Below are 7,879 nucleotides of genomic sequence, written 5' to 3' on the forward strand. Positions count from 1 at the left end.
CCTTGTCAGTAAATGGTGAATTTGGCAATGAGGTTAAATGTGATTGACAAAAAAACCAGAGGTGTCAAATGTTTAACACAATAACGACGAGGGTGGGTGCACACTGGATTAGCAGTCCATCGCCTGAACCTCTCTGCCACCTCGTCTCCTATTTACAGCAAGGTCAGACAACCTTCCCCTACTTTTTGCTTCCAAACAGAAATAATGTGCAAGAAAGTCTACTTCACCGCCTGTTCTGCCCGTGCAACCAGATCAGCAGTGAGGAAAATATGCCATTAGCTTCTTAAAGCAAACAACCTTCCTTTACTTCAGGTGAGTGACTGTTCGAGATAGTTGGGCTTGAGGCAGAATCAAAATAAAGAATATAAAATTTCACACGGCGAGTAAGTTGACCGCGGCAAGACTCGAACCTGCAATCTTCTGAGAACATCACAGTTACAATCGAAGTCAGACGCCTTCGTTGACGCAACATTTGTTGTTGTTTTTAAAATTGATTGGAAATTTGGGACAAGGTTTTTTCAAGGAATGGATGCAACATCGTGGTTACAATTGAAGTCAGTCGCCTTGCCGCTTGCGTACGTACTCCGTACACACCCAGTGAGGCCGTAATTATAGGCCCTATATTCATTTGAGACATGACATGACCAAAGTACAGCATCCTTGAAAGTAAAAGGCAAATTTGGCCATGAGGTTTTATGTGATTGACAAAACAACAAGTGGCTTCAAACGTTTTATACAATAAGGACGATTATGGGATTCGGAGCGACGCATGCAGATCACAATGGATTAGCAGTTATTCGCCTTAAACTCTGGGCCAGCTCCTCTCCCGTTTGAAACAACGCTAGGCATTCAATTGCCTGCTTTTTGCATCCAAACAGAAATATTCTGCAAGAATGTCCAATTAACCGCTTGTCCTGCCTATGCAAGCAGATCGACAATGTTAGAAATGTGCCATCAGCTTCTTAAAGCAAATGGCTTTCATTACTTCAGGTGGTGTATACACACGTGGAATTAAATGCACCAGATACAGCAGAAGTAGGAGTTTCTGAAACAGCGGAGTTAGGATATTCATAAAAAGAATGAATTGGGATGGGGCAGCAGAAACAGTGGAACTAGGAGCTCCGGAAACAGGGGAATTAGGAGCTCCGGAAACAAGGAAATTAGGACATCCAGAAACATCCGTATTGGTTGATCTCCAGAAAAAACGGAATGAGAGTGCCCTAGAATGACAGGAAATATGATCAAGAAACATTTTAATTCGGATCTCCAGAAACACGAATAATTAGGAACAACAGAAAAAGTGGAATTCGGACCTCCAAGTTCGGGGGAATTAGGAGACCGTAACAGAAACCTGAAAATTAGTAGAGAGCTCCATAAACAAAGTAATTATGATACAGCTACAGTTACAATGAAATTCTTAGATCCAAATACTGGGAAGTTATGAGAGGGCATCATAATCAGGGAAAGTAGGAGCGCCATAAATAGGGTAATTAAGAATAAAAAATTAAGAGCTCCAGCACTTACCTTATAAATCAGGGGAATTAGGAGCAGCAGAAAAGGAGAGTTAGCAGTTAAAGAAAGAGTTGAATTAGGATCACCTGATACAGGGGAATTATGAGCTCCAGTAACAGTGGCATTATTTACTCCAAAACATGGGACAAAGATACTACTGAAACATTAGAACAAGGAGCGACAGAAACAGTGTAATTTGAGCGCCAGAAAGAGGATAATCTGGATTTCCTGACACAGGGAAATGAGGAGCACCTGAAGCTGGAGAATTAGAAGCTGCTGAAATAGAGAAATGAGGTGTGCAAGAAAATGGAGAATTCGGAGCTCCAGAAACATAGGGATAAGGAGCTCCTGTAACAGAGGGATAAGGAGCTCCAGAAACAGCTGAATTAGGAGCTCCAGAAACAGTGGGATAAGGAGCTCCTGCAACAGGGGAATCAGGAGTTCCTGAATCAGAGGGGTAAGGAGCTCCAGAAACAGGAATTTGGAGCTCCTGAAACAGAGGGATGAGGAGCTCCTGAAACAGAGGAATTAGGAGCTATTGAAACATGAGGAATTCAGAGCTCGGGGTACATGGAAATAAGGAGTTTGAGAAACAGGGGCATTTTGTGTTCAAAAGACAGGGAAATTATGACCACCAAAAACAGGGGGATTTGGAGAGATTTCAGTACTTGCACCGCTAAATATCATTCTCATGCACAGTTTCTCAGTATAATATACTCTGATCCATCTTTCTTAGGTTCAATATGAAATAATTTACACTTCGTCACTGGGACCTATATCTGCATAGTTATTTTCACAAGCACTTAATAAGCGTCTCTTTGCAACATTATGTTCCACGACACTATTTACAGTGCCAGTTACATTTTTATTTACTAAAATTGGACGAGACCGGGACTGAAAAGAGTCTCCCCGTTTGTTTTTCTTTCACTTTCTCCTCATGTCTGTCTTTCTTTCTGTCTCCCCATCTGTTTCCAAAACTCTCTTGCCCAACCTATCACTCCGCGGTCTTTCTCGCCACTTGTGTAACCTCCGTCTGTCTTTCTCTGTGCCCCTCCCGCCTTTCTCTCCGTCTGACTCCCACTGTCTTTTACTTTCCTCTGCTGTTATCTCTATTTCTGTCTCCCCATCTGTGCCCATCAGTCTCTCCCCCTCCATCCCTCTGTCTCTGTCTCTCGAGTCTGTCCCTTGCACTTCTCGGTCCGTCTGGCCCCGCAGTCTGTCAACCGATCTCTCTCACTGTCTGTCTCTGTCGTTACCTCCCTGTCTCCCTCCTGTTTAACTCCCCCGTTTGTCACCCTCTCTGTCTCACCTGTCTGGCTCTCTCTCTCCCTAACTTTTCTGTGTCTGTCTGATTCGTCTGTTCTATTTCTGTCTTCCTCGTTTACATCAGGTGTATCTCTCTCCCCTTCTACATCCTCCCGTCTGTCTACCACCATCAGCCTCACCCACTCTGTCTCCTTCTTTTACATTTCCAGTCGGTTATCTCCACCACACGGTCTGTCGCTCTCTCTCTATCACCTCCTGTAGGTCACTCTCTCCCTCTGCCCCCACCCCCCGCTACCCCCACCGCCCCTCTCTATCTCCTTCCTATTTCTCCCCTGTCTTTCTCTCGCTCTCTCTGCCGCCCCTCTGGCTCACCAGTTTTCCTGTTCCCGTCGAGCACCGTCTCAGCTTTTGTCTTTGTAATATATCATCTATCTACCGCAGTCTGTCGCAGTGCACCATTCTTCCAGTCAATCTCTATCCGACCACACCCAATTTGTTGCTCCCTCTCTCTTTCTCTCGCTCCCCAAGCTCTTTGTCTTTGTCTACCACGACGTTTTCTCCCTGTCTTTCCGGGTCTGTTTTCTGCCCATTTCTCTCCTGCGTCTGTCCCACTCTAACCCTCCGCACGTGTATTCACTTCTGTCTATCCACAGCTGCATCCCCATCTCTCATTATCGCTGTCACCCCCAAATGTTTATCTCTCTTTACTTCGCCGATCTGTCTATCTGACTCCGCCTTCTGGTTCTCTCCCTCTTTCTCTCCACGTCTGCCTCCCTGCTGTCTCTTCATCTCTCTCACTCTGTTTGACCAATCGATTACCCCGCCGTCTGCCTCTGTCTCTATTTCACTCTCTGTCGGCCTCTTTTCCTGTCTCCCATGTTTTTTAAAAAATTAATTCAGAAATGTGGGCGTAGCTACCAAGGCCTTCCTTCCTTTATTGCCCTTCTGAAATTACGCCGGAGAAGGTGGTGCTGAGCTGAGTATTTGGAACCGCTGCAGTCCGTGTGCTGAAGAGACTCCCGCAGTGCCGACTTTGTCGCTGCAGTTTGCTTCAACTGAGTGTCTCGCTGGGCCATTGTAGCGGGCATTGAAGTGTCAACCACATTGCTCTGCGTCTGGAATCACGGAAAGCCCAGACCAGGAAAGGACGGCATATTTCATTCCCGAAAGGACATTAATGAACCAGATGGATTATTATGACAATCCAGTATTGTCATGGTCATTTCTGATACTAGCTCTTTAAATCCAGATTCATGTAATTAACTCAATTTAAATTCTTCAGCTGCCGTGGCAGGATTTGAACTTGCATCTCGGCGATCTTCAGACATGGCCTCTGGATTAGTAGTTCAGTAACATTCCCACTCTGCTACTGTATGGTTTATCTCTCTCTCTCTCTCGGTGTTTTCCCGGTCTGTCTCCTCCTACTTTCTCCCCCACCTGCCTCTCTCTGTCTTGCCATCTGTCTTTTTCCACCGCCTTTTTCCATCACTCTATCTCTCTCCCCACCCTCCTACCCGTGTCTGTCTCTCGGTCTGATCCGCCGTATATCTCTCTCATTCTGCCTCCTCGTATGTCTTTCTGTTCCTGTCTCTCCTGTATGCCTCTCTCTCTGTCTATATCTCCTCATCTGACTGCCGTTGCTGTCTGCCCCATCTGTATCTCTCGCCGTTTCGCCCTGTTTGCCCCGATTATTTCACCACATTCTCTATTTATCTGTCTCTTACACGTCTGTCTCACCCCCTCTCTCTCACTCTCACTGCCTCACCCCGCCTTTTGTCTCTCTCTCTTTATCTCTATCTCAGCCCACTATGTTATCTTTCTGGCTAACCCACGTCTGCCTCCCCTGTCTGTCAATTACTGTCCCCTTCCACCATTCAACCTTGTCTGCCCCTATCTGTCGCTCTCTATCTGCCCTCCGTCAGTCTTCCCTTTCTGCCTCCCCTGTCTGTCACGCACTTCCCCCTTCCATCATTCTCCACGGTCTGCCTCCTCCCTTCTGACTTCCACGTCTCCCTCTCTCTTTGTCACCCATGATATCTCCCGACCACCCAGTTTGTCTCCATCCGTTTCTCATCCTGTCAGTCGGTTTTGCCGCCCCTCCCCCCTTAGTATTGTCGCATTCTATAACCCCCACCATAATTAACTCAATCTATCTCCCCTCCCCCTAGTCTGTCGCTCTCTCTCTCTCTCTCTTTCAAAATCTGTCTGTCTTGCTTTCTGTCTCTCCGGACTGTCTCCTCTCAATCACAACCCCCTGTCTGTCTCTCTCTTTCTGTGACATGCACATAACTGTCTTCCCCTGCCTATCTATCTCTCTGTCACCCTTACCAGGCGTAAGATTTTGAAGGAGATCTTCTAGGCAAGAGTTGGGAAAATAGCGCAAATCTCCGACCGCAATGACCCTTCTCTCGGGGATGCGTTGGATCTGTCAAAAGCCATTTTGACTGTCCCAGTGCCAGTTTTCGGCGCACGCACATCGCGCTCTGAGAAGCGCACTTGAGGGGCTTCGACGGGTGCGTGCTGACATCATACTTGCCCTTAGAGACCGCAATAGTTGGAAGTTTGGCAGGCTCTCTGTTGCCATGTATTTCCCTCAGTCTGAAACAGAACGTGACAAGTTGTCAATGGCGATAGCAATAATTATTCATCTTTCACAGAATGTTATGTAATAAATTAATAAGCTTCATTTTAATTTAATAAATCCCGGAATATGCATCGAACCTGTGCCGACGAGGAGTGAGCGCTGCATCCTAACCACGAGGTTGCCGTCACAGGAGTGAGTAAACGTTGATGTCGTGAACTCGTGAACCAGTCAGACGGCCTCTGTGAGAATATTTAAAGGGAGAATGTTCAAAGTAAACTCGTCGCAACAGCAATGAACTGCAATTAAAAAAAACAGCCAAAACCTGTCTTTTTCCCCGGCAGACATGGCGGAAATTAAACGGTGGAAGTTAACCGTTTTGAAGATTGAATGTCTTTTGGAACTGGCTCGTTTTATTAATTGTAAAACATATGATTTATCTTAAAGACTTGGATATTTCATTGCAGTCCTCTGCTATTGCGACTTTACCAGCACAAGAACAAAAATTGAGCTACCAGATTAATGCGTGGTAGCCGGATTGGTTTCAATACCCAGAAACTGGCGCTTGGGGATTACAATATCGGAACGTATCTGGATTCAATTGTTGACGTTTCACGTCAATGACATTTAATCACAACTCCGTCATCAGAAATATTTCCAGAGATGCTGCCTGACTGGCTGAGTATATCCAACATTTCCTGATTTCATTTCAGGCTTACAGGATTCGCAGTACTTTGCTTTTGAAACTAAAAAGTAAGATAAGTTGACGTCATTGGCGATTCGAAAGTCAGTACCTTTCTGCAACGATAAACGTGAGTCATGCGTGGTGTGTATCCTCCCTTCTGCCAGGTAAAGAACATCACTGAGTGGTTGCAGAACATTTTGAGGGGCGAAGGGGAGCAGCATAAGCCGTGATCTATGTGCTAACCAATGACATAAGGAAACAAGGGGATGAGTTCCTTCAATCAGAGTTTCAGGTCCAATTGAGAAAATTAATCAGCACGACCACAAAGGTATTCTATGGATTATTCCCAGTGCCCCGCGCTATTGAGTTTAGAAATAGCAACGTATGTCTGGATAAATGGTGCACGAGTTTGGGCTACAGAATCCGGGGCATTGGGACCAGTTGTGGCGCAGGAGGGACCTCTTACAGTAGATCGGGTAGTACATCAATAGAGCTTGGAACAATGTCCTCGCGGGAAGTTTAACAACTGGGGCGGGTGAGCCGTTGAACTAATTTGGCAGTGGATTTGTGTACCAGGATGAAACATCTGTAGATGTTGCAATTATGCCTTTATACACAAGTCCAGATGATTATTATATATCAACTATAGCAGTGAACGTGGCCTCAGACAGCGCATTTCAGCCCATCCTTGGGAAACGATATACCACGGCTCGGCAAAACCTTCCCTTACACCGAGCCCAAGCAGAGGAAATACAGGCACAGCAAAATTTGCTGAGGACCGTAGAGAGTAAAATGTTCATTGATCAGTGCTAGCTCTAAATATATTTTGGTGTCTCTGTGTTAAGTTGCAATATGTTCTGTGGGATATAAATATATTTTGTATATCTGTGATCGTGTGTATGTCTTTGAATGCAACAAAGTTATTTGTAATAGTATTGTGGAGCATCTATGTTTGTTATAAATGTATTTTCTGTGAATACCTTTGTATCTATGCTAATTGTAAACACCTCGCAAATAAACGTAAATACAATTATAAGCACAGAGATACTTAGAGATAAATTCATAACGGAAACAGACATAAAAACAAATAGATTTATAATAACACATATATGAACAAATATAATTTGATTATCAATGTTCCACACAATTTAATTTACAACTCACAGATAGATGCACAAATATATTTATAAAGTTCCCGCACAGACATCCAAATTCATTACAAATAACAAAACATTACACAAATAATAAAACACGTCTATGGTGAAAATCTATGGAGTCTCAATAACTGAAGGCTTCTTGCAGAGAGCCGGCATCGACACGATGGGATGAAAAGCTTCCTTCTGTGTTGAATGATTCGATGATTCATTGTCTTCCTCCTTGTTAGACAGGTGGAACAGGCAGCTGTATGATGGGAGCACAAAGACCACAGGACATGCAGCTCTAGTGGCGCAATCGGTTAACGCGCGGTACTTATATGACAGTACAGGCTTGGGAAATGCCGAGGTTGTGATTTCGAGCCTCACCTGGAGCAGCCGATGCTTTTGCATGTGATGTTTGCACTTTTCAGAGTCTGAGGCCGTTTTCTGTTCATCCATCTCTCTTGTCGATTCCGCCATTTCCCACGGTGCTGTCTGTCTCGCTGTCTCGCTGTGGTTATTCCAGTGTCAATCTGTGGGTTATTTCTGATTGAATACCCGTGCCTGTTCCCCACATGAAATAAATGAGGGCATCAAACAATTCCTCATCTGGCACTCGGGAGCGAATGAACCAAAATTTAAAGGACGATATAGTTTATTGTAAATATAACATTCCCTCTTCAGTGATATAGATTCAAT

The 7,879-nt window shown here is 44.8% G+C and overlaps 1 non-coding gene across 1 annotated transcript; it reads left to right on the forward strand.

The window, feature by feature from the left end:
• Positions 1-7,481: 7,481 nt before the first annotated feature.
• trnai-uau (transfer RNA isoleucine (anticodon UAU)) lies at positions 7,482-7,575 on the forward strand. Its single transcript has 2 exons — positions 7,482-7,519; positions 7,540-7,575. It is a non-coding gene; the product is annotated as a tRNA-Ile (tRNA).
• Positions 7,576-7,879: the final 304 nt, after the last annotated feature.

The sequence above is a fragment of the Pristiophorus japonicus genome, unplaced genomic scaffold (assembly GCF_044704955.1).
Source record: "Pristiophorus japonicus isolate sPriJap1 unplaced genomic scaffold, sPriJap1.hap1 HAP1_SCAFFOLD_92, whole genome shotgun sequence".
Taxonomy (NCBI): domain Eukaryota; kingdom Metazoa; phylum Chordata; class Chondrichthyes; family Pristiophoridae; genus Pristiophorus; species Pristiophorus japonicus.